The 27,393-nt window shown below is 43.5% G+C and overlaps 1 long non-coding RNA gene across 1 annotated transcript; it reads left to right on the top strand.

The window, feature by feature from the left end:
• Positions 1–13,660: 13,660 nt before the first annotated feature.
• Positions 13,661–16,220, top strand: LOC134760707 (uncharacterized). The gene is made up of 3 exons (XR_010138599.1): positions 13,661–13,790; positions 13,910–14,016; positions 16,083–16,220. It is a non-coding gene; the product is annotated as an uncharacterized LOC134760707 (long non-coding RNA).
• Positions 16,221–27,393: the final 11,173 nt, after the last annotated feature.

Here is a 27,393-nt window from a genome sequence, read left to right as displayed (position 1 = left end):
GGAAGAAGAGGAGGAAAAGGAGAGGAGAAGGAGAGGAGAAAAAGAAGGAATGGAGGAGGAAGAGATGAGAGGAAGAGGAGGAGGAAGAGGAGGAGAAGAGAGGGTGAGGAGGAGGGGAGGAGAAGACGAGGAGAAAAGAGAAGGAGGAGGAAGGAAGAAGAAGGAGGAGGAGAGGTGAACAAGAAGGAGGAGAGGAGTAGGAGGAGGAAGAGAGGAGAAGGTGGAGAAGGAGAGGAGAAAAAAGCAGCAGAAAGAGGAGAGAAGAAGGGAGGAGAACGAGGAACAGGAGAAAGAAAAAGGAGAGAAGAAGAAAAGGAGTAAAAGATAAGTAGGAGAAGGAGAAGTGAAGGAGGAGTAGAAGAGAAGGAGGAGGAGGAGAAGGCAGAGGAGGAGAGGAGGAGGAAAGGAGAAAAAATGAGAAAGGACAGAAAAAAGGAGAGGAGGAGAGGAGAAGAAGTAGAAGAGAAAGAGGAGAAAAAGATGAGAAGGAAGAAGAGTAGAGGTGAAGGAGGGGGAGAGAAGAATAACGAGGAGGGGAGAAGTAGAGGAGAAGGAGGAGGAGATTAAAAGAACAAGAAGGAAAGGAGAAAGGGGCAGAGGGGAAGGAGGAGGAGAAGAGAAGGAGGAGGAGTGGAAGAGGAGGAGAAGGAGGAGAGGAAGCGGAGGAGAAGGAGGAGAGTAGAAGAAGGAGTAGAAGGAGGAAGAAAACAGAAAAAAAAAGCAGGAGTGGAGGAGGAAGAGGAGAGGAGGAGAAAAGAAGGAGGAGGAGAAAAGAATGAGGAGGAGAGGAGAAGTAAAAAGAGGAGAAAGGGGAGAGAAGGAAAAGGACAGGAGAAGAAGGAGGAGGAAAATAAGGAAAGGAGGAGAGGAGGAGGAGAGAAGAAGGAGGAGAGGATGAGAAGTAAAAGATGAGTAGTAGGAGGAGGAGTGGAGAAGGAGGAGGAGAGGTTTGGGGAAGGAGGAGAAGAGGAGGAATAGGACAGGAGAAGGAGAAATAGGAGGAAAGGAGAAGGAGAGGAGGAGGAGAGGAAAAGGAAGAGGAGAAAAGGAGAAGAGGAGTAGGAGGAGGAGAGGAGTAGGAGGAGGAGAGGAGAAGAGGAGGAGAAAAGTAGAAAGAGAAGCAGGGGAGAGGAGGAGAAAAAGGAGAGGAAGAGAGGAGGAGGAGAGGAGAAATAGGAGGAAAAGGAGTGGAGGAGGAGGAGAATGAGAGGAGGAGGAGGAGAATGAGAGGAGGAGGAGGAGAAAAACAAGAGGAAAGGAGAAGAGGAGAAGGCAGAGGAGGCGGAGAGGGAAAGGAAGAGAAAATGGACAGGAAGAGACAAGGAGAGGAGGAGGAAGAGGGTAGAGGAGGAGAAGTGAAGGAGGAGACGAGGAGGAGGAGAGGAGGAGGAGAGAAGGAGGAGAGGGAGGAAAGGAGAAGGAGGAGAGGAAGAGAGAAGGAGAGCAGAAAGAGGAGGAGGAAGAGAGGAGGAGGAGGAAATGAAGGGAAGCAAAGGAGAGTAGGAGGTGGAAGAGGAGGAGGGAAGAAATGATGAGAGGAAGAAAAGGAGAGGAGGAGGAAGAAAGGGGAGAAGTGGAGGAGGAGGTGAGGAAGAAGAGGAGGGGAGAAAGGAGAAAAGAGGAGAACATGAAGAGGAGAGGAAGAAGAGATGAGAAAGATGAGAGGAAGAGGAGAAGAGGAAAAGGAATGGAGGAGATGGAAAGGAGGAAAATAAAAGGAGGAGGAGGAGAAAAAAGTTATCACTTTGTGACAGTAATTATGACTCTTTTCATGGCTTTTGGATTAAAGTTCAAACTCAACAGGAGAGACACACAGATAAAAACTCCAGATTATTTCAGGGCTCAATTTCAGAGCTAAAGGAAAAGATATGTGGTAATACACCTGTGGACGTTGCCAATGCAAAACAGTTTCATTATTTTGGTTTTGGATCCAGACATATGTCACCATAAGCAATGTATGCAGTGCCTAGGAGAGAGCAGAGAGCCACAACACTTAGGTGCTGGGCCTAGTGATACATCACAATCCCTTTTTGGTCAGAGACCAAACAGTAGAGGAGAGCCATATCACCTAGGTTCTAGGTCCAGCAATACATCACAATACTTTCTGAGAGGAAGACCAAAGCAGGAGCGCCACATCACCTAGGTGAGAGCCCCAGATATATGGCAGGTAGGGCTTCTGTGGGTAGGGCTCAGGAAGAAGAGGAAAGTTACATAACCTAGGGGCTACAGCCAGCTATATGTCACAATCACCCCAAGGGGCAGGGACGATGCATGAGAGGAGAGTCACATCAAGTAGATGCTAAGCAAAGCAATATGTAACAATCAGAGGAGAGTGTCATCTCCCACTTTCTGGGCCATATGTTACAACATCCCCTATGGGCAAAGCCCAGGTAAGAGAAGAGATAAACATCAAATAGTTGATGAGCTAAGAGATACTTCACAATGCCCCCTGTAGAAAGAGATTAGGAGAAATAAATCAGATTGCCTGTGTGCTGGGCCCAGGGATAAGTCACTATTTCATCTATGGACATGGCCCAGGTGGGCGAGGAGAGTTACATCACTTAGATGCTGGAAACAGAGATATGTAACAATCTCTTCTATAAGCAAGACCCTGGTAAGAAAAGAAAGATGCATGAAATATTTATGGACCCACAGATGCCCCTTTTTGACAGAGTCAAGGCAAGAAAGTGACATCGCCTTGGTCCTGGGCCCAGCAATAGGTCAGGATACCTTCTGAAGACAGGGCCAAGGCAAATGAGTAACATCTTGGAGCTGGGCCCAGGATATATGTAACAATCTCCCCTGTGGCCAGAACCTAGGAAGAAGAGAAGTGTCACATTAGCTAGGTGCTGAGCCCAGGGATATGTCACCATCCCTCCAGGCAAGAGATGAGAGTACATTACCTGGGTGAGGAGTGCAGGGATGTATCACAATCCCCTTTTTAGGCTGGGCCCAGGCAGAAGAGTCACATCGCCTAAGTATTAGAATGAGCAATGTGTCACAATGTCGCTTGTGTGCAGCACCAAGGTAGGAGAGAAAACTTATGTCACCTGAGTGCAAGTCCCAGCGATGTGTCACAATGCCTCCTGTAAGAGGCACCAAGGCTTGAGAATAGAGTCATCTCACCTGCATTCTGGGTTCAGCAATATGTCATCATTCTATTTGTGAACCAAACCCAGGCAGGAGAGTTAAATCAGGTGTTTGGCAGAAGCGTATGTCACAATCACACCTTCAAAAAATCCACGGATGAGATTATCGATCCCTCACATGTCCTGGTTCTAGGTCTGAGAGTCAACATGTCTTGTATGTTGTGTGAAGTACGTGAGTCACAATCTCAACTGTGAACTGGATCTGTGCCGCAGCTTCTCAATGTTTTCTGGGCATTGTGTCCCCTTAGATAAACCACAGCCTGACACGTGTGCTAAATTATGGTTTGAGGGTCAACAAATCCATGCATAACAAATCCATGTATGACAGTCAACATTGCAACTTTTGACTGCCTCTAGATATAAGATTCAAAACCTCAACAGTGGGCCATGCTCATGTGAGAGGACAACAATCTTTACTCTTGACTGTCTGCTTACTAGTGTCACAATCTCACCTTTGAGCTGGGCTCTGTTAGTACACTCTCTGTACCACCCAAAGAATTTATGAGATACATGGTTTGGCTCTATGTCCTCACCCAAATCTCATCTGCAATTGTAATCTCCACATGTCAAGGGAAGAAGGTAAATGGATCATGGGGAAGTTTCCCCCATACTGTTTTCATGACAGTGAGTGAGTTCTCAGAGATCTGATGGTTTTATAAGCGTTGCAAGTTCCTTCTTTATTCACTTTCTCCCTCCTGCCACCTTGTGAAGAAGGTTCCTGCTTCTCCTTCTGCCATGATTATAAATTTCCTGAGGTCTCCCCAGCCATGTGGAACTGTGAGTCAATTAAATCTCTTTTCTACCTAAATTACCTGGTCTTGGGAAGTTCTTTATAGCAGTGTGAAAATGAACTAATACGATATGATATGCATGAGAATTGCAATCTGCATTAAGACCTTCATGCTGATATGAGCCCATGATTGTACGTGTCACTCTAAGCTCATGTATGAGAGTCAACACCTCCCCAATTGGCTGTGTCTAAATAGAAGAGTACTCATCTGCCTATGAGCTGGGTTTAGAAATGGGTCACTATCCCATATGTGTCCAGATGTCCACATATGACTGACACAATTCCATCTGTAGACTGTGTCTACGTGTGAGATTCAGGATCTCACCAATGGGTTGTGTCCACGTGTGAGGATGACTATTTTAAGGATTGGCAGGGTGTGCATACCAGAAACAGTATCTCTTGTGTCCTTGGACCTGTGATGACACTCTCTGTACCACTTGAGGGCTTTATACAATATGCAAGAGAGTGGTGAACCTCTGTGACTTTGTACAAAGAGGACACCCAGAATCTTACCTTTTTCCCTGAGCCTAGCTATAAGAGACAGTATCTCTCTCATTGGCTAGTTCAAGGTATGAGAGTCATTATCACACCTGTGAGCTAGGCCAAGATATGTGTCACAATCACTTCTCTGGATTGGGAGTAAGCAGGAGAGTAACATTACCTGGGTTTGGGGCCAGATGTATGTCACAATCTTCTCTGAGGGCTCAGCAATATGTCACAATGATCTACATATTCAAGACTCAGTCAAAAGAGCCTCACCACCTTGTTGCGGGGTCCAGTGGTGTGTCATAATCTTTTGTGTTAGGAGGATGCAGGCAGAAAAGAAGAGTCACATTTCCTAGGTAGTGTATGCAGATATATGTCACAAGGCCCACTGGGCAGGGCCCAGGCAGGAGCCTCTTATTTTCTAGGTGTTGGACCCAGTGTTATTTCACAATACACCAAATATTTGGGGCCTGGGAGAAAGGAGAGTCACATCATGTAGGTGCTGGGCCAAAATATATGTTATAATAACCCTCTTTAGCAGAGCCCAGGCAGAAAAATAAATGTGTCACATCACCCAGGTGATAAAAAGATATGGCATAATATCCCCATGGGCAGGGCTCATGCAGAAGAGTTGCATCACATAGTTGTTAAGATAGGCCACATGTCACAATACACAATTTATGCTGAGCTCAGGCAGGAGAAAAGAGTAACATTACCTATGTGCTGGGCTCAGCGATACATCACAATACCTCCTTGGTCAGAGCCCAAGAAGTAGAAGAGAGTTACCTCACCTAGGTGCTGAGTCCATCAATATGTCACAGTACTCACTGAGTGAAGGGCCCAAGAACGAGGATTGCATCATTTCGGTGAGGGGCCCAGAGCTATATACTAATGCTCCCTGTAGGTAGGGCTTAGGAAAAAAGAGACTCACATAACCTGTCACATAACCTAGACAGATGAGACCAGCCCTATGTCAAAATTACAGCAGTGGTCAGAGTTCAGACATGAGAGGAGAATCACATCACACAAATGTTGGGTGAAGGAATATGTCACAATCCCTACTGCGGACAGAAGCAGAAAAATAAGGAGAATTACACCACCTAGGTAATGGGCCCAGAGATACATTGCAGTGACCCCTGTGGGCAATGACCAGACAGTAGAATCACATCACCTGTGTGTTGGGCTTAGGGATAATTCACTCTACCTTCTGTGGGCATAGCACAGGCAAAAGAGGAGAGTCACAACACCTAGGTGCTGGAATCAGAGACATGTAACAATCTCTTCTAATGGCAAAGCCCAAGTAAGTGAGAAGAGTCATATCAAATAGTTCATGAACTTAGAGATATGTTGCAATGCCCCCTGTGGGCAGGGTCCAGGTAAGAGACTCACATCATCTTGGTGCTGAGCCCAGCAATATGTCACAAAGCTCTCTGAGGCCAGGACCAAGGCAAAAGTGTAACATCACCTTACCGTTGGGTCCAGAGACACATCACAACCTTTCCTGCAGGCAGAACCTAAAAAGAATAGAAGAATCACATCAACTCAATGCTGGGCCCAGTGATGAGTCACAATATTCCCTGTGAGCAGAGATCTGGCAGAAGTGAGTCACATCACCTAGCTAATGGGTGCAGAGATGTCACAATGCCTCCTGTAGGCAGGGACCAGGCAGGAGAGTTATATCACCTGAGTTTTGAGCCCATGTGGGCCATGTGGGCAGGGTACAGACAGGAGAATCACATAACTTGGGTGTCACAATGCCTTCTGTGCACAGTGACAAAACAGAAGGGTAGACTCACATTAACTGAATATAAGGCCTAGTGACAGTGATATGTCACAGTGCTGTCTGTGGGCGGTGCCAAGGCAGTGGACTAGAATGTCCCATCATGAAGGTGCTAGGTTTAGCAAGATGTCAAAATTCCATCTGTGGGATGGGCTCAGGCAGAAGGGTCAAATCACTTAGTTGCTGGACAGAGGCGTATGTCACACAATCTCACATGCAGAAAGATACAGGGATAAAATTAAAATTCTTGCACATGACCCAATTCTAAGTATGCGAGTCAACATCTCCTCTATGTTGGGTCTAAATACATGAGTCACAATCTTAATGGTGGACTAGGTCTGTACGTGGGAACCTCGCTTTCTTCTGTGCACTATGCCTCCTTAGTAGAGTCACAGCCTCACAGGTGTGCTGAATCTTGGTCTGAGAGTCACCAGCCTACCTGTGGACTGGATCCACATATAAGAGTCACTTTTTCAAGTTTCGACTGCCTCCAAACGTGACATTCAGAACCTCAAAAGTTGGCCGTGCTCACGTGGCAGTATGACAATCTTTATTGTCAACTGGATGTGCATACAAGTGTCAAAATCTCACCTGTGCTGTGCCTTGTCAGGAAACTCATTGTAGCACCAGAGGGCTTTATGCATGAGAGTCTCAATATGCTCTGAGATCTCCCTGCTGGTGTGGACCCATGGTTATAATTTTTAACCTAAGCTCTTGTCTGAGAGTCAACTTCTCTCCAATTGGCTAGGTCCAAATAGGAGCATCCTCACCTACCTATGAACTAGGTTTAGAAAAGAGTCACCTGGCCGGGCGTGGTGGCTCACGCCTGTAATCCCAGCACTTTGGGAGGCCAAGGCGGGCAGATCATGAGGTCAGGAGATCGAGACCATCCTAGCTAACAAGGTGAAACCCCATCTCTACTAAAAATACAAAAAAAAGTTAGCCAGGCATGGTGGCGGGTGCCTGTAGTCCCAGCTACATGGGAGGCTGAGGCAGGAGAATGGCGTGAACTCGGGAGGCAGAGCTTTAGGTAAGCCAAGATCGCGCCACCCTTGGCGACAGAGCGAGCCTCCGCCTCAAAAAAAAAAGAAAAGAAAAGAAATGAGTCACCATCCCAACTGTAGCATATGATGGAAACAATTCCAGCTGTGGTCTGTGTCAACCTGTGAGATTCAGGACCTAACCTGTGGGCTCTGTCCACGTGTAAGGGTGAAAATCCCAATGCATGGTAGGGTGAGAATATGAGAAACACAATCTCATTTGGATGCTGGGCTCTGTGATGGCATTCTGTTCCACACTAGGGATTTACACCATGTATGAGAAAGTGGTAATTTTCTATAACCTTCATACAAAGAGGAGACATGGGATCTTACCCTTTTCTCTAATCTCAGCTAAAACTGGCAGTATCCTTTCTATTGGCTGATGTGTGGCATGAGAGTCATTATTGCAACTGTTAGTTGGACCAAGATATATGTCACAGTCTTACCTGTGGATAGGGAGCAAACAGGAGAGTCACATCACCTGTGTTCTGGGCCAGGAATATATCACAATCTTCCCTGACACAAGGGACCAGGCAGAAGAGTCACATCACCTGGGTACTCAGCCAGGAATGTTACAACCCCTGCAGGGTGCAGGCTGCAGAGTCACCTCACCTCAGTAATAAGCCCCGCGATATGTCAAAATGCTTTCTGTGGGCAAGGACCAATTATCAGAGACACATCATCTGTTTGCTGATGCCAGCAATATGTCACAATCTTCCCTGTAAGCGGGGTTCAGGGAGAAGAAGACAGCCACATCTCTTAGGTGATGAATGCAGAGATACGTCACCAGATCCACTGTGGACAGGCCCCAGGCAGAACCTTCCATTTTCTAGGTATTGGGCCCAGCAATATGTCACAAAACCCAAAACATGTGGGGACCAGGCAAAAAAAAAAAAAAAAAAAAATCACCTCACCTAGATGGTGGGTCAAGTGATATATGTCACAATCTTCTTATTTGGCAGGTCCCAGGCAACAAAAATGTGTCACATCTCCTAGTTGATGAATAAATTGTATCATATAATACCCCTTTCTTCAGGGCTCACGCAGAAGAGTCGCATCACTTGCTTGTTGAGTCCAGCCATATATTACAATACACAATGTATGTTGGGCAAATGCAGGAGAGGAGAGTAACATCCCCTAGGTGCTGCGTCCAGGGATACATCACAATGCCTCCTTGAGCAGAGCCCAAGAAGTAGAGAAGAGTCACATTACTTACTTAGGTTCTGGGTACAAAAATTTCCTACAATACTTCCTGAGAGAAAGGCCTAGCCAGAAGTGTCACATCACCTTGGTGAGGGGACAAGAAATATGTAGCAATGTCCCTGGTGGGTAGGGCTAGAAAAAAAGAGAGGCATCACATAATATAGAGTCAGTGCTCACTTATCTGTCACAATCACACCCGTGGGCAGGGCTCAGGCAAGAGTGGAGAGTAATATTATGTAGGTGCTGCAGTAGGCAATATGTCACAATTTCTACTGTGGACAGGTCCAAGAAAGAAAACGAGAATCACATCACCTAGGTCAGGTCATGGGCCCAGAGGTATGTCACAGTGGCCCTTGTGGACAATAACCAGGCAGAGGAATGACATTGCTTGTGTGCTGGGCCTAGTGATAATTCATTATCCCTTCTGTGGGCCTGATACAAGCAAAAGAGGAGAGTCACAACACCTAGCTGCTTGGCCCAAAGATTTGTCACTATCTCTTCTATGGGCAGAGTCCAGGTAAAACAGCAGAGTCACATCAAATAATTGGTGTGCCCAGAGATATGTCATAATGCCTTCTGTTGGCAGGGCCCATGCAAGAGAGTCACATCACCTAGCTGTTGGACCCAGCCATATGTCACAATACACGATGTATTCAGGGCTTAGGCAAGAGATGATAGTCACACCATTTAGGTCTTGAATCCGTTGAAACATTACAATTTTTCCTTGAGCAAAGGCTAAGCAGTCAAGGAGAGTTACACCACCTGCTTTAGGTCCAGCAATACCTGACCCCTGACAGGAGGGCCCATGTAAAAGGGTAACATCATCTAGGTGAGAGGCCTAGAAATATGTCACAATTCTCTGTGTGGGTAAAGATCAGAATGAAGAAGGAAGTTGCATAACCTCATAGGTGGGGTGACCTATATGTCACAATCACTCCAGTGAAAAGAGTTCAAACATGAGAGAAGAGTCACACCACATAGGTGCTGTATATTTTGCAATACAGAATGTATGCAGAGCCCAGAAAGGAGAGGACAGTCACATCACCTAGGTGCTGTGCCCAGCAATACATTACAGTCTCTTTTAGGGCAAAGCCCAAGCAGTAGAGACAATCCTTGCTGCTGGACCCGAAAATATGGCACAATAAACCCTGAAAAAAGAGCCCAGGCAGAAGAGTTACATCATCTGGGGAGGGTTCCAGAAATCTGTAAACATGCCTTCTGTGGGTAAGGCTCAGGATGAAGAGAAGAGAAAAGTAACCTAGGGGCTGGGGCCAGCCGTAGTTACAACAACCTCAGTGAGCAGGGCCCAGGCATGAGAGGAGAGTCACATAACACAGATGCTGTGCCAAGTGATATGTCACAACTCGCACTGTGGACAGGTCTCTGGAAATAAAGGAGAGTCACATAATCTAGTTTATGGTCGCAGAGATACATCACAATGTGTGTATCTCTTGTCTTTATGGACAGGAACCAGCAAGAAGAATCACATCTCCTGTGGGCTGCATCCAAGGATAAGTTACCCTCCCTTCTGTGATCAGAGCCCAGGAAGAAAAGAAGAGTCACATTACCTAGGTGGGCCCAGAGATATGTCACAATGTCACCTCTTGGCAAATACCAAGTAAGAGAGGAGAATAACATCAAATAGATAATGGGTCCAAAGATATGTCACAATTCCCCCTGTTGGCAGAATCTAGGCAGGAGACTCATATCACCTGGGTTTTAGACCTAGAAATATGTCACAAGATGCAATGTGGGCAATGCCAAGTCAAAAGAATAAAAAACTGTACCCTAGGTGCTAGGGGCCGAAGTATGTCACAATTCCATGTGACATTCATAGACCTACACCTAGGGTATATGCCTTTATTGTGACATTCTCACTCAGGTGCTTGGCAGAAGTGTATGTAATAATCAGAGTTGCAGGTAGGTTCAAGGATAAGATTAAAGATCCTACATATGTCCCTGTTCTGGCTATGAGAGCAAACACCTCTTGTATGTTGTGTCTAAGTACAAAATTCACAATATCAACAGTGGACTGAATTTGTGCATGAGAACTTCAGTCCCTTCTGTGGACTGTGTCTTATTCATGGAATCATAGTCTGAGATTCACCAACCCACCTGTGAATTACATCCATGTATGAGAGTCAATTATCCAACTTTTAACTTCCTCCTAATGTGAGATTCAGAACCTAAGCAGTAAGCTAAATTCATGGGCAAGAATGAAAATCTTTACTATGAGTTTTATGTGCATAAGAGTGTCGCAATCTCACCTGGGCCAGAGATATGTTACAGTCCCCTCCTGAAAGCAGGACACAGGCAGCAAAGTCACCTCACCTGGATGCCGAGCCCAGCAGTAAATTACAATGTTCTCTGTTAGCAAGGAACATGAAGGAGAGACACATCACCTGGCTTCCGGGCCCACTGATACATCACAATCTTCCCTGAGGGAAGAACATAAAAAGAAGAGGAGTCACATCAGCTAGGTGCTGGGTTAGTCACAGGTCACAATCCCCACTGTGAGCAGGAACCAGGCAGAAGAAGTGAGTCCCAACAATGTGCCCGGTGGGCAGCACCAAGGCAGGATAATAGAGTCACATCACCTAGGTGCTGGGTCCAAAAATAAGTCACAATCCTGTATGTGGGCTGGGCCCAGACTGTAGGTCAAATCACTCAGGTGCTGGCCAGAGGCATATATCACATTTACACCTGTAAGAAAGTCATAGAATGATATTTACAATCCAGCACATGTCCTGTTTCTAAGTATGTGAGTTATCACCTCATATATGTTGTGTCTAAGTACATGAGTTCATCTCAACAATAAACTGGATCTGTGCATGAGGGGCACAATCTTTCCCGTGTGCTGTTTTATCTGGGTAAAGTTACAGCCTCACAGGTGTGCTGAATATTGGTCTTAGAATCACCAACCTACCTGTGGACCAGATTCACATACGAGAGTCAGTTTTCCAACATTTGACTGCTTTTGGTTGTGAAATCCAGAGCCGTAACAATGGGCTGTGTTCATGTGGGAAGATGACAATCTTTTCTGTCAACTTGGTGAGTCTCACAATCTCACCTATGTATCACCCTACGGCTTTATACCTGATGCATGAGATTCTCAATCTGCTCGGAGACATTTGTACTAGTATGGATCATGATTGTACCTGTGGCCTTAAGCCCAAGTATGAGAGTCAACATCGTCTCTCCAGTAAGCTGAGTCCAGAATGAAGAATGTTCACCTTCCTATGAGCTGACCTTAAAATGAGTCATCATCCCAACTGTGCTTACATGTTTATGTATGACAGTCACAATCTCAACTCTAGACTGTGTCCACCTATAAGATTCAGGACCTCAATAATGGGCTTTGTTCAAGTGAGAAAATGATGAGAAACAAAACCTCACCTGTGTCTTGGGCTCTGTGTTGACACTCTGTACGACCCAAGGACTTTCTATGAAATACGAGACAGTGGTTAATTCTCTATGACCTTCATACAAAAATGAGACCTAGATTTGACCCATTTTCCTAAGCCCAGCTAAGAGAGACAGTATCTTTCATATTGGCTGGCTCAAGTTATGAGAGTCATTACGACACCTGTAAACTGAACTAAGATATATATGACAGTCCCACAATTGGGTAAGGAGAGAGTGAGCAGGAGAATCACACCATCTGGGTGCTGTGCCAGAGATATTTGCAACCATCTCTGAGGGCAGTGACCAGGCAGGAGAGTCATATCACGTTGTTGCTGGGCTAGGGTTATGTCATAATTTTTCCTGAGAGTAGGGACCAGCAAGAGAGTCACAGTACCTGTGTTTTCAGCCAGGGATATGGTATAATCCCCTCCTGAAAGCAGGACTAAGGCAGCAGAGTCTCTTCACCTGGTTGCTGGGCCTAACGATATGTCACAATGTCTTCTGTGGCTAGACCCAATCAGCAAAGGCACATTACCTACTGCTGGCTCCAGTGATGTGTCACAGTACTTTTTTTTTTTTTTGGCATGGCCTAGGCAGAAGACAAAATTTGAAATACCTAGTGATGAACAAAAGACACACCATAATAACCTTATGGGCAGGACCCATGCAGGAGAGTCACATCACCTACGTGTTGGACCCAGCCATATTTCACAATACACAATATACGTGGGGGCCAGGCAGGAAAAGAGAGTTACTTCACCTGCTTACTGGGCTCAGTGATGTGTCACCATCTCCCCTGTGCACAGGGTGCAGGCCAAAGAGGAGAGTCACATTTCCTAAGTGATAAATGTAGAGATATGTCACAGGCCTCCTGTGAGCAAGGCCCAGGCAGGAGCCTTTTATTTTCTAGATGTTTAGTGCAAAAATATGTCACAATACTCTAAATATCCAGGGCCCAGACAAAAGAGGAGTATCATGTTACCTAGAATCTGTGTCCAGTAATATGTCACAATCCCTGCTTTTGGCAAGACCCGGCAGAAGAGGAGAGACACATCACATAGGAAATAGACATAAAACATATATCATGATGCCTCTGTGAGCAGGGCTTATGTGAGAGAGTAGCATCACCTAGGTGTGATAACATGCAACATGTCACAACACACAATATGTGCAGGGCCCAGGCAGGAGAGGAGAGTCACATCACCTAGATGCAGGGCACATCAACACATAAAAATTCCTTACTGGTCAGAGTCCAAGATGTTGAGAGAGTCACATCACCTAAATGCTTGGTCCAGCAATATGTCACAATATCCTCTGAGTGAAGGCTCCAGGCAGGAGAGTGAGTCACATCACCTAGCTAAGAGACCCACATATAAGTCACAATATTTTCTATGACCCAGGTCCTGGCAAAAGAAACACATCATCTGGTTTCTGGATCCAGTGATATGTCACAATTCTTTCTGTGGTCAGGGTGTAGGCAGAGGTGAAGAGCCACATTTTCTAGGTGATATGTCACAATGCCTACTGTGGGGATGGTCCAAGCAAGAAACTCAACTCACCTTGGTAATAGTCCAAGTAATTTGTAATAGTGCCTTTTTGAAGGCAGAGCTAAGGCAAAAAAGTGACATCACCTTGGTGTTGGGTCCAGCGACATGTCACAATGCTTCCTGTAGACATCACCAAGGCAGAACATGAGACTCACATCACCTGGGGGGCAAGGCCTACCAGTATGTCACAATACCCCTGTGGACATTGTAAAGGAAAGAGTAGAGTCACATCACCTAGCTACTGGGTTCAGTGATATGTCACAATCCCTTCTGTGGGCTGGGCCCACACAAGGAGAGTCAAATCACTTGGGCGCTGGGAAGAGGCACATGTCACACCTGCAAGAAGGTCCAAGGATGAGATTAAAAATTCCACACAGGTCCAAATTCTAGGTATGAGTGTCAATGCTTCCTGTATGTTGCTTGGAAATACATGAGCCACAATCTCTACAATGGACTGAATCTACTCATGAGAGCCTAAATTTTTTCTGTGTACTGTGTTTCCTTATTAGAATCACAGTCTCACAGGTGTGCTAGATTTTGGTCTGAGAGACAGCAGTCAACCTATGGACCAGATCCACTCATGAGAGTCAATTTTCCAACTTTTGACTGTCTCCAGGTATGAAATTCAGAAGCTCAAGAGTGGGCTGTGAAAGGATGATAATATTTACTGTTTGCTGTGTGTGTGTAAGAGTGTCACAATCTTACCTTTGTTCAGGGCCATGTTAAGATATGTTCTGTATCACCCAAGGGCTTTATATGGTATGCGTGGGAGTCACAATTCCCTCTAAATCCTTTGTGCTGGTATGGACCCATGATAGTGTCTGTTGTAGCTTTAAGCCCAGGTATGACAGTCGACATCTTTCTAATTGGCTGGGTCCAGATAGGAGAGTCCTCACCTGCCAGAGCTGGGTTTAGAAATGAGTCTCCATCACAACTCTTGACAGAAATTCACAAATGAATGTCACAATTTTAACTGTGGACTGCATCCAGGTGTGAGATTAAGTATCTCACCAGTGGGCGTCATCCATGTGTGAGGGTGACAATCGTAATGGTTGTCAGGGTGAGCACACAAGAAATACAATCTCATCGGCATGCTGGGCCTTGTGATGACACTCTCTCTATCACCCAAGGGCTTTATACAATGTGTGAGAGAGTGGTAACATTTTATAACCTCCGTACAGAAAGGAAACCCAGGATCTTACCCATTTTTCTATGCCCAGCTATGACAGACAGTATTTGTCCTCTTAGCCAGTTCAAAATATTAGAGTCATTATTGCACCTGTGCACTGAGCCAGGATATATGTCAAAATCCTATCTGTGTATCGGGAGCAAACAGAAGAGTCACATCACCTAAGTGCTGGGCCAGAGATATGTGACAACCTTTTCTGAAAGAAGGGACCAGAAAAAAGAGACACATCACCTGGGTTCTCGGCCAGGGATATGTTACAATTCCCCACTGAAAGCAGGGCACAGGCAACAGCAGCACATCACCCGGATTCAGGGCTCAATGATATGTCACACTGTTACCTTTGGGTAATACCCAGGCGTGAAAGACACATCACCTGGTTTCTGGGTTCCACGATATGTAGCAATCTTTCCTATACGCAGCATGAATGCAGAGGAGGAGAGTCACCTCTCTTAGGTGATGGGTGCAAAGATATGTCACAAGGCCTCTGGTGGTCATCGCCTAGGCAGGAATCTCTCATACACTATAAGTTGGGACTAGCATTAGGTCAGAATATTCAACACATGCAGGGCCCAGGCAAAAGAGAAGAGTTACATTACCTAGGTGCTCAATCCAGTGATGTTACAATAAACTTTTTTTTTTTTTTTTTTTTTGGCAGGGCCCAGGCAGAAGAGATGTAGAATTATTTCTCTTCTCTGGCTCAGTAGCATGTCAGAATGGAACATAGGTATAGAATGTTTTTTGTATAGACAAAGCTGCACTTTCAGTGGCAAGGTCTGGGAAATAAGCTGATAGTAAAGTCATGTAACACTTCCTGTGCAGGTTAGCATTTCTGGACCTTGCTTTCCTTCTCAGTGTATGCATGAGCTATTCTCTTGCACCACTGGAGGCCAGTCTTGATTAATCTACAGTTGAAATTTAGAGAACTGGCTGACTGAATCCACCTGGGCTGAGATAACTGACTGATTGAAATCACCTGGGCTGAGCTTATTGGCCAGTTAAAATAATCTGGGTTCAAATACTGGCTGACTGGAGCCACCTGGGCTAAACTAATTGGCTGATTTTAATCTCCTGGGATTGGCTAATTGACTGTAATTATCTGGTTTGAGTTAATTGACTGATCAAAATCAAAAGTGCTGACCTAATGGCTGATTGAAATCACCTAGAATGAGGTAATTGACTGATTGGATTTACCTGATCTGAGCTAATTGGCTGAGCAGAATTACCTAGACCAAGCTAACTGGCTAATTGGAATAAACTGGGCTGAGCTAATTGGCTGATTGAAATAATCAGGGCTGAGTAAATGGGCTGATTGTATTCACCTCCCCTGAGAAGTGGGGAAATGATCTCTGACAAGACATACTCATAAATGGACATTACATAGATATATTTATATATTTGTATGTGTTTGCATATGTTTATCTACATATATTTTATCTGTTAACCTTCAAATTAAAGTGTGCAAAGGAATCTGAAATTTGCTTTCAATATTGCAGTCTATCTTCAATTTATAGACCTTGGCTTTTCTACCCCAATTCAAGAAGTCACTTCTTCAGTCAACCAAACCAATTACAAAATTGTGTTCCAATGTCACATGTTCAAAAATAAACAGCTCCTGAAAAGATGTAAGCTTTAAATGGAATTAGTCAGCATTTTCAATTTCGGTTAGTGCCTTTAAAGCTAATTTATCTCTGTTTCTATGTTAATCAGAATGAAAAGAAACATTTTAGACTTGGCATTGAATGACAGTTGTGGTTTTAGTAAATTTCTTGCTCACACGTAGGAGCAACAAAAAAATACTTTTTTTTTTTTTTTTTTGAGACAGAGTCTCACTCTGTTGCCCAGGCTAGACTGCAATGGCACAATCTCAGCTCACCGCAACCTCCGTCCACCAGGATCAACTGATTCTCTTGCCTTAGCCTCCCAAGTAGCTGGGATTACAGGCATGTGCCACCAAGTCCGGCTAACTTTGTATTTTTAGTAGAGACAGGGTTTCTCCATTTTTGGTCAGGCTGGTCTCGAACTCTCAACCTCAGGTACTCCACCCACCTTGGCCTCCCAAAGTGCTGGGATTACAGGCATGAGCCTCCGCATCCCGCCAGTTTCGCAATACTTTTGAGCATGGACATCAAAGTATCCTCAAAGTTAAAAATGTTGGGGTCCAAGCATTGTACCTCTTTGATCTGTATGGTTTGAATTATGACTCAGCATTTTAGGAACATGTTGACTCCATAATCTTTCACCCACACCCCACTTGAAAAAGAAGATAATTTTTCAGACACACTTGCAGATACAACTACATATTATTCACATCATTTTTCTTGGGAACGGAAAACTGGTTTTATACTCAAACATCCTGTTGGGCAACTGTCAAATAAATTAATTCTGACATTTGTTAAAAATTGGGAAGAAAGACTTTAATACTATTGCAGTAGATGTTATGACCATTTTAATAGGGTTCAAAAATTGATCAGAACTCTGAACACAGACAACTCAGGATTTATAGTCAATAGAAAGAATAGATCAGTGGATAAAAAATTACTGAGAGAAATTTGATAAAATACCAAAAGAAGAGAGATTTTTTTCTAACAGGATCCTGGCTACGGGCAGGCTAAAGACTTAAATATCAAGGAAGGGGAATTAAGTTTTCTGAAGTTGTAAAGAATATGTGGATTCTTACTAAGCAATCTTAACAGGATTTCTGAAAATGAGCTTCTCAAACCAGGAGTAGGGTAGTAAGTCAAGGTTGGCTTAGTCAAAAAGAAGGTTCAGTTAAGCTTAACTAACCTTTGGTCATAAAGGGACTGCTTGTCAGAATGAAGACTTTTTCCCATCTAATCTGAAAATAAATAAACAGTAAAAGAGGCTTTGTTTGGAAAATAAGTGCCCACTTCACCTGAGAATAACTCCATCTTTTTCTCTCTATCTTTGAATTTAGTGTAGCAAAAGAGCACTGGTCATTGCCACAGTTTTTATTTTTCTTTCATTCTTAAAAATGGAGATTCTGTTTCATTCAAACAGCAAGTTACCGAACACAAAGGTTATAGTTCCTGACCCCTATTGAAGCTGACAATGACTAGAGGATGTTCAGGACAATTGGGTGTAAGCAGAAGTATTGATGGAAATTTGGGGAGACTCCTTAGTTGAAGCTAACACAGCTGTGTGAGTCACTTTGACTTTGCACCTTTCCTCCTCCTTGCTCTTTGAAATGCACATGGTGGTTGGCGCAGGCTGGTGCTCCTACAGCCATCTTGGGCCATGAGACAGCCTACAGGATAAAAACCATCTACCAAAATATTGTAGCAGAGAAGGGTGCCAAGATACCTGATTAGAAGCAGCTACGATGTGTGGCTCTCATGGAGAGGAACAAGAGGAGAGTAAATGCAGCATCTTCAACTGAAACACCCAAGTATTTGCCTTGGGACTCATGAAGGAAACAGCTCAACCCATGGAGAATGGAGGAAAGCAGGACAGGGCCACTGACCACTCATGAGTGACACAGAGCCAAGGGAAACTACCCTGCCCAGGGAAGTGATGAGTGAATGTGTGATCCTGGAAAACCACACTTCTCCCATGGATCTTTGCAATCCTTGGGTCAGGAGATTTTCTCTTGAACCCATTCCACCCGGGCTTTTTGTCTGATGCACAGAGCTGCGTGGTCTTGGCAGAGCAACTACTCAGGCACAAACAGTCTCAGGAGCCTTAGATACTCTGGCTCTGGGATCTCTGGCAAAGGTGAAAGCTACTCAGAAAATGCAAGAATTTGGACCTCTGTAAACACTCCTAGGAAGAAAGCTGAATCCATGGGGCTGAGCAGCATCAGTCTGTGGACCCCACTTTCATGGAGCTTCACAGGATAAGACCCACTGGCTTTGAATTCCAGCCACTCCCCAGCAATGGCGTTGCATCTACCTGGGATGGGACAGAGTTCCTGGAGGCAGTGGCAGGCTGCCATATTTGCTGTTTGGATGACTCAGCCATTCTAGCCTGTGGGTTTAGGAAAGTCCAAACAAAACTGACAGCCTATGGAAAGAAACCTCCAGCACAGCACAGTGGCTCTACCAAAATGTGGCCAGACTGCATCTTTAAGTGGAACCCTGACACATTTTTTGTCTCAGAGTGGGGCCTCCTATCAGGGACTCCAGCCAGCCCCTCCCATATTCTCTGGCAGACAGGGTTTTGATTTCTCTCTGGGATGCAGTGCCTAGTGGAAGGAGTGGGACACTGTATTTGGTGTTTGGACAACTCAGCCATTCTAGCCTGTGGGCTTAGGAGAGACCAAATCATCAAGGGACAGAAGGAATCTCCCAGCATAGCACAGTGGCTCTACCATAATGTGACCAGACTGCTTCTTTAAGTGGGACTCTGATATGCTCCTCATCTCTGAGAGATAATTCCCAACCAGAGCCTCCAGCTACTCCCACTGATGTTCTCTGGGCAACAGAGGTTTGAAAACGTTTTGGGGCATAGTTCCTAGAGAGAGGGGTGGGCCAACATCTTTGCTGTTTTGCAATGTAGCTGTTTCAGCCTCCAGGCTTGGGAGAGCCCACCCTGATGAGGGGCAAAAATGGTACCCCAGCACAGCATGGCTGCTCTATTAAAGTGGGGCTAAACTGCTTCTTTAAGTGGGTCCCCAATTCTGTTCCTCCTAGCTGGGTGAGACCTTCTAACTGGGATCTCCAGTCACCTCCTCCAGATGTGTTTGGGCCAGCAACACGTCTGCACCTCCCCTGGGGATGGAGTTCCCAAGGGAAAGAGTGGGCTGCTATATTTGCTGTTTCACAACCTTCAGTGGTGATACCTCCAGATACTGAAAAATCCAAGAACTAGGAACTGGGGCAGATGCCCAACTAACTGCAGCAGCTCTACAAAGAATGGCCAAATAGTTAAAAACAAACAAACAAACAAAAACTCCCATTCATAGGTCAGCAACCTCAAAGATTAAAGGTAGATAGGCACACAAAGGTGAGAAAGAATCAGCACAAGAATACTAAAAACCCAAGAAGCCAGAGTGCCCTCCCTTCTCCAAATAACCATATTACTTCTTCAGCAAGCGTTCAGAATGGGGCTGAGGCTGACATGGCTGAAATAACAGAAGTAGACCCCAGAATGTGGATATAAATTAACTTCACTGAGCTAAAGGAGGATGTTCTAACTCAATGCAAGAAAGCTAAAAATTATAATAAAACATTGCAGGAGCTGACAAACAACGTAGCCAGGATAGAGAAGAACCTAATCAACCTGGTAGAGCTAAAAAATACAATACAATAATTTCATAATGCAATCACAAGTATTAATAGCAGAATAGACCAAGCAGAGGAAAGAATCTCAGAGCTTGAAGACTGTCTATCTGAAGTAAGAAAGGCAGACAAGAGTAGAGAAGAAAAAATAAAAAGGAATAAAAAAAACCTCTGCGAAAAATGGGATTATGTAAAGAGACCAAATCTATAACTGATTGGTGTATCTGAAAGAGCTGGGGAGACTGGAACTAATTTGGGAAACATATTTCAGAATATCATCCATGAGAATGTCCCCAACCTTGCTATACAGGCCAATATTCAAATTCAGAAAATGCAGAGAACCCCAGTAAGATACTCCATAAAAAGATCATACCCAAGATTCTCCAAAGTTGAAATGAGAAGAAAAAATGTTAAGGGCAGCCAGAGAGAAAGGTCAGGTCACCTACAAAAGGAAGCCCATCAGACTAATAGCAGACCTCTCAGTTAAAACCCTGCAAGCCAAAAGAAGTTGTGGGTCAATATTTAACATTCTTAAAGAAAAGAAATTTTAACCCAGAATTGTATGTCTTGCCAAACTAAGCCTAAGCTGGGGTGAAATAACATTGCCTTTAGACAAGCAAATGCTGAGGTAATTCATTACCATCAGATCTGCCTTTCAATAGCTCCTGAGGGAAGCACTAATTTGGAAAGAAAAAATTATTACCAGCCACCACAAAAACACACTGAAGTACACAGACCAGTGACTCTATAAATCAACCACATAAACAAGTCTGCAAAATAACCAGCTAGCATCAAGATGACAGGGTTGAATCTACATATAACAATACTAACCTTAAATGTAAATGGACTAAATGCCCCAATTAAAAGACACAGAGTGGCAAGTGGATAAAGAACCAAAACCCATTGGTATGCTGTCTTCAAGACACCCATCTCACATGCAATAACACACACAGGCTCAAAATAAAGAAATGGAGGAAATTTTACCAAGCAAATGGAAAACAGAAAAAAGCAGGGGTTGCAATCCTAGTTTCCAACAAAACAGACTTTAAACCAACAAAGATCAAAAAAGACAAATAGAGGCATTACATAATGGCACAGGGTTCAATTAAACAAGAAGAACTAACTATCCTAAATATATATGCACTGAACACAGGACCAACCAGATTTCTATAAGAAGTTCCTAGAGGTCTTCAAAGAGACCTATACCCCCACACAATAATAGTGGGAGACTTTAACACCCCACTGATAATATTAGACAGATTATTGAGGCAGAAAATTAACAAAGATATTCAGGATCTGAACTTAGCTCTGGATCAAATGGATGTGAAAGATATTTACAGAACTTTCCACCCCAAAACAACAGAATATACATTCCTCCCTTCACCACATGGCACTTTGTCTAAAATCGGTCACATAGTCACAAGTAGAACACTCCTCAGCAAATGCAAAAGAACTGAAATCATAATAAACAATGTCTCAGACCACAGTACAATCAAATTCGAACTCAAGACTAAGAAACTTACTAAAAACCATACAATTCCACGGAAATTGAATAACCTGCTGCTCCTGAATGACTTTTGGGTAAATAATGAAATTAAGGCAGATATTAAGAGTTTCTTTGAAACTAATGAGAACAAAGACAAAATATACCAGAATCTCTGGGACACAGCTAAGGCAATGCTAAGAAGAAAATTTATAGCACTAAATATCCATATCAAAAATCTAGAAAGATCTCAGGTTGACAACCTAACATCACAACTAAAATAACTAGAGAAACAAGAGCAAAGAAATCCTAGAGCTAGGAGAAGACAAGAAATAACCAAAATTGCTGGGCATGGTGGCTCACACCTGTAATCCCAGCACTTTGGGAAGCTGAGGTGGGCAGATCACGAGGTCAGGAGATCAAGACCATCTTGGCTAACATGGTGAAACCCTGTCTCTACTAAAAATACAAAAAATTAGCTGGGCGTAGTGGCAGGTGCCTGTAGTCCCAGCTACTTGGGAGGCTGAGGCAGGCGAATGGTGTGAACCCGGGAGGTGGAGCTTGCAGTGAGCCGAAATCGTGCCACTGCACTCCAGCCTGGGCAACAGAGCGAGACTCCATCTCAAAAAAAAAAAAAAAAAAAGAGAAATAACCAAAATCAGAGCTGAACTAAAGGAGATGGAGACATGAGAAACCATTCAAAAGATCAACAAATTCAGGAGCTGTTTGTTTGTTTTGAAAAATCTAATAATATAGATATACCACTAGATAGACTAATAAGGAAGAAAAGATCAAAAATTCAAATAAACACAATCAGAAATAATAAGGGGGATATTATCACTGACTCCACAGAAATAAAAATAACCATCAGAGAATATTATAAACACCTCTATGCACATAAGATAGAAAATCTAGTTGAAATGGATAAATTCCTGGACACATACACCCTCCCGAGACTAAACTAGGAAGAAATTGAATCCCTGAAAAGACAAATAACAGGCTCTGAAATTGAGGCAATAATGAGCCCGCCAACCAAAAACACCCCAGGACCAAAAAGATTAACAGCTGAATGCTACGAAATTTACAAAGAAGAGCTGGCAAAATTCCTACTGAAACTGTTTCAAAGAATTGAAACAGAGGGTCTCCTTCTTAACTCTTTCTATGAGGCCAGCATCATCATGGTACCAAAACCTGGCAGAGACATACACACAAAAAGAAAACTTCAGGCCAATATTCTTGGTGAACATAGATGCAAAAATTCTCAACAAAATACTGGCAAACCAAATCCAGCAGTACGTAAAAAAGCCTATCCACCACAATCAAGTAGGCTTCATCCATGGGATGCAAGGTTGGTTCAACATACACAAATCAATATGTGATTCATCACATAAACAGAATTAAAGACAAAAACCACATGATTATCTCAATAAATGCAGAAAAGGCTTTCAATAAAATTCAACATCCATTCATGTTAAAAACTCTCAATACACTAGGTATTGAAAAAACATACCTCAAAATAATAAAAGCCTTATATAACAAACCCACAGACAACATCATACTGAAAGGGCAAAAGGTGAAAGCATTCCCCATTAAAACTGGCACAAGACAAGGATGCCCTCTCTCACCACTCCTATTTAAGATAGTATTGAAAGTCCTGGCCACAGCAATCAGGCAAGAGAAAGAAATAAAAGGCATTCAAATAGAAAGAGAGGGAGTTAAACTATGCCTGATGGCAGACAATATGATCCTACATGTAGAAAACCCCATCGTCTCAGCCCCAAAGCTTCTTAAGCTGATAAACATCTTTAGCAAAGTCTCAAGATGCAAAATTAAAGTGCAAAAATTTCTAGCATTCTTTTTTTTTTTTTGAGATGGAGTCTCACTCTGTCGCCCAGGCTGGAGTGCAGTGGCGTGATCTCTGCTCACTGCAAGCTCCATGTCCCAGGTTCATGTCATTCTCCTGCCTCAGCCTCCCAGGTAGCTGGGACTACAGGCACCCACCACCACGCTGGCTAATTTTTTGTATTTTTAGTAGAGATGGGGTTTCATTGCATTAGCCAGGATGGTCTCGATCTCCTGATCTCATAATCTGCCCACCTCGGCCTCCCAAAGTGCTGGGATTACAGGCGTGAGCCACCACACCTGGCCTACTAGCATTCTTATACACCAACAACAGTCAAGCCAGGAGCAAAATCCTGAATAAACTCCCATTCACAATCACCATGAATAGAATAAAACACCTAGGAATACATCTAACAAAGGAAGTGAAAGGCCTCTACAAGGAGAACTATAAAACACTATTCAAAGAAATCAGAACAGGGTATGATGGCTCATGCCTGTAATCCCAGCACTTTGGGAGGCTGAGGTGGGCAGATCATGAGGTCAGGAGTTCGAGACCAGCTTGAGCAACATGGTAAAACCACATCTCTACTAAAAATACAAAAATTAGCCAGGCAAGGTGGTGCACGCCTGTAATCTCAGCTACTCAGGAGGCTGAGGCAGGAGAATTGCTTGAACCTGGGAGGCAAAGGTAGCAATGAGCCAAGATCACACCACCGCACTTCAGCCTAGGTGACAGAGCAAGATTCCAACTCAAAAAAAAAAAAAAGATGATATAAACAAATAAAAAAAAATTCAATGCTTATGGATAGGAAGGATTAATATTGTTAAAATGGCCACACTGCCCAAGTAAACGTGTAGAGTTAATAGTATTCCCATTAAACTACCACTGACATTTTTCGCAAAACAAGAAAAATGTATTTGAAAATTGATATGGAACCAAACAAGAACCTGAATAGTCAACACAATCCTAAGCAAAAAGAACAAAGCAGAAGACATCATGCTACCCAACTTCAAACTATGCTACAGTGCTACAGTAACCAAAAACATGGTACTAGTACAAGAACAGACACATAGACCAATGAAACACAATAGAGAACCCAGAAATAAGATCACATATCTACAACTATCTGATTTTTGATAAACCTGACAAAGACAAGCAATGGGAAAAGGACTCCCTATTCAATAAATGGTGCTGGGATAACTGGCTAACCATATGCAGAAAATTGAAACTGACCCCCTTCCTCCATCATCCTCAGCAAACTAACACAGGAACAGAAAACCAAACACCACATGTTCTCACTCATAAGTGGAAGTTGAACAATGATAACACATGGACACAGGGAGGGGAACAACATACACCAGGGCTAGTCAGGGGATGGGGGGCAAGAAGAGGGAGAGCATAAGGATGAATAGCTAATGCATGCAGGGCTTAAAACCTAGATGATGGGTCGATTGTTGCGGTAAACCACATGACACATATGTACCTATGTAACAAATCTTCACGTTCTGCACTTGCATCCTGGAACGTAAAGTAAAATTTAAAAAAAGAAACCGAACTCCTTCCTCACACCATATACAATAATTAAGTCAAGATGGTTTAAAACTTAAATGTAAAACCCAAAACTATAAAAACTTTGGAAGACAACCTAGGCAAAATGATTCAGGACATAGGCACGAGCTAATATTTTATGATGAAGATGCCAAAAGCAATTGGAACAAAGGAAATATTGACAAATGGGATCTAATTAAACCGAAGAGCTTCTGCATAGCAAAAAAAAAAAAGTCAAAAGAGTATGCAGACAACATACAGAATGGGAGAAAATTTTTGCAAACTATGCGTCTGACAAAGATTTAATTTCCAGCATCTATAAGGATTTTAAATTTACAAGAAAAAAGCAAACGACCCCATTAAAAGTGTGCACAGGACAGGAAGAGACACTTCTCAAAAGAAGACATACATATACACCGCTAATAAAGCATGTGAAAAAAACCTCAGCGTCACCAATAATTAGAGAAATGCAAATCCAAACCACAATGAGATACTGTTTTATACCAGTCAAAATGGCTATTATTAAAATCTCAGAAAATAACAGATCCTGGCAAAGTTGTGGAGAAAAAGGAACATTTTTACCCTGTTGGTGGGAGTGTAAATGAGTTCAACCGTTGTGGAAGACAGTGTGATGATTCCTCAAAGACCTAAAGGCAGAAATATTATTCACCCCAGCAATCTCATCATTGAGTATATACCCAAAGGAATATAAGTCTTTCTATTATAAAGACACATGCACGCACACGTTCATTGCAGATCTAGTCACAATAGCAGATACCTTAAATCAACCCATGTGTTCATCAATGATAGACTGGATAAAGAAAATATAGTACATATACACCATGGAATACTATGCAGCCATAAAAAAGAAGAAGATCATGTCCTTTGTAGAGACATGGATGAAGCCGGAGGTCATTGTCTTTAACAAACTAACAAAGGTAATGAAAACCAAATACTACATATCCTCGCTTATAAGTGGGAGCTAGATGATGAGAATACACAGACGCATACAAGGGAACAACATGCACTGAGGTATATTGTGAGGTGGAGAGTGGGAGGAGGGAGAGAAGCAGAGAAAATAACTAATGGATAGTAAGCTTAATACCTGGGTGATAAAACAATCTGTACAACCAATCTTTATGACACATCTTTACCTATGTAACAAACCTGCACATCCTGCACATGTACCCCTGAACTTAAAAGTTAGAAAAAGAAAAAAAAAGTAGCAAAAAGATAATTTTTGACTGCCTTGGTGCACAGTCCAGAGTCAGCATGGACTGTCCAGCTCTAAGATTCTTATTTATGAGAAAGAAAGCATTCTGTATCTTGTCTGCACTACTGTTATATTGGGTATCCTTCTACTTATAGGCAAATGTAATCCTAACCAAAGTGCTAGCTTTGACATGGAATCCCTGGTAATCTTCGGTAAGACATATCGCTTTCCGAGGACTTTTTTTTTATCTGCATAGTGGTGGAGGCAGGAGTGGGGAAGATTTAATTCTGAAGTTCTAGTGCCGTCCTATGGCCCATATCCATAGTTCCTTGTACAGTTAATAGCATCTCAGATTCTTTTTGTGGGACTACTCCACCACAAAGGGTCCATCAGTCCATGTGTTGAGTGTGGATGTCACCACTTTCTAGATGCAGAGGACAGGGGGCATGTTGGGTATGCTCCATCAGGAGCTGCTGGGGGATAGAGGTGGGGCTCACATGAACACATTGTCTGTGGGCCTTGATGGATCCTGTGTGCATGACCTTTTTGGACTGAAGGTCCAGCTGCCCAGTGCAGAACCCATCTATTTCTGCCCAACTGAGGAAGATCTGGGTACACCCTGATCACAGCTCTGCTACACCCATCCTAGTTGGTAGGGAGCTTGCACCGTGTGCATGCTGAGCTGTGGCTTAAGCACTTTGACATCTAACATCTCACTGGATAACTGGGAAACTGAGGTCTGGAGAGAAGCAGAGAATGGCCCAGAGAACATAAAGTTGGCAGAGTCCAGAGGATAAAAGAGCATTCTGACCTCATAGGCCAGGGCTCATCCCTATCATGGGGTTTGCTTTGGGAATGAGAGTCCCTGAGATCTTGAGAATTTCTGCCAATTTTCTCATATGGAGCAAACTCATATCTATACCATTAAACTTGCACAGGTTTGTGTGCATGAGCACACACACACACACACACACACACACACACAGAGACTTCTCAGGTTAAAGGTCAGAAAAGCAGTTAACACTGATGGAGTGACAAGAAGACAGAGGATGAGGGCAGTTCTGCCACGGGGTGGGGGCACCCAGTCTCCTGGTAACATGCCCAGGACCTATAACATGGGGAGGAAAAAAGATAACGGGCTGATGACTTGGGAACCTCAAGGTTCCCATGGATCTGCCTGGGCTGTGGCCATCCCCAGGAAAGCTTTCAGAGGACAAAAACTTAGTTTCTGCATTCATTGCTCTGTGTAATTAAAATTGGGAGTAATCCCCCTACACACAGTATGAAGGGGAATACAGTAGTGAAAAACCTCAAATTTTTCTCTATAAATTGAAGTAATTGACCTGGGTGGTGTCTAAATTTCAAACGCTTAAAAAGGTGAGTTGACCTTGCTGTCTATCAATTACCCACTGTACTATCAGATCCTTGGAAATTTCTCTATATCCTCTGGAGGTCTTTCAGAGCAGAAATTGGCTTGGGG

The sequence above is a fragment of the Pongo abelii genome, chromosome 20 (genome assembly GCF_028885655.2).
Source record: "Pongo abelii isolate AG06213 chromosome 20, NHGRI_mPonAbe1-v2.0_pri, whole genome shotgun sequence".
Lineage (NCBI taxonomy): Eukaryota > Metazoa > Chordata > Mammalia > Primates > Hominidae > Pongo > Pongo abelii.
This window is presented reverse-complemented; position numbering and strand designations above follow the sequence as displayed.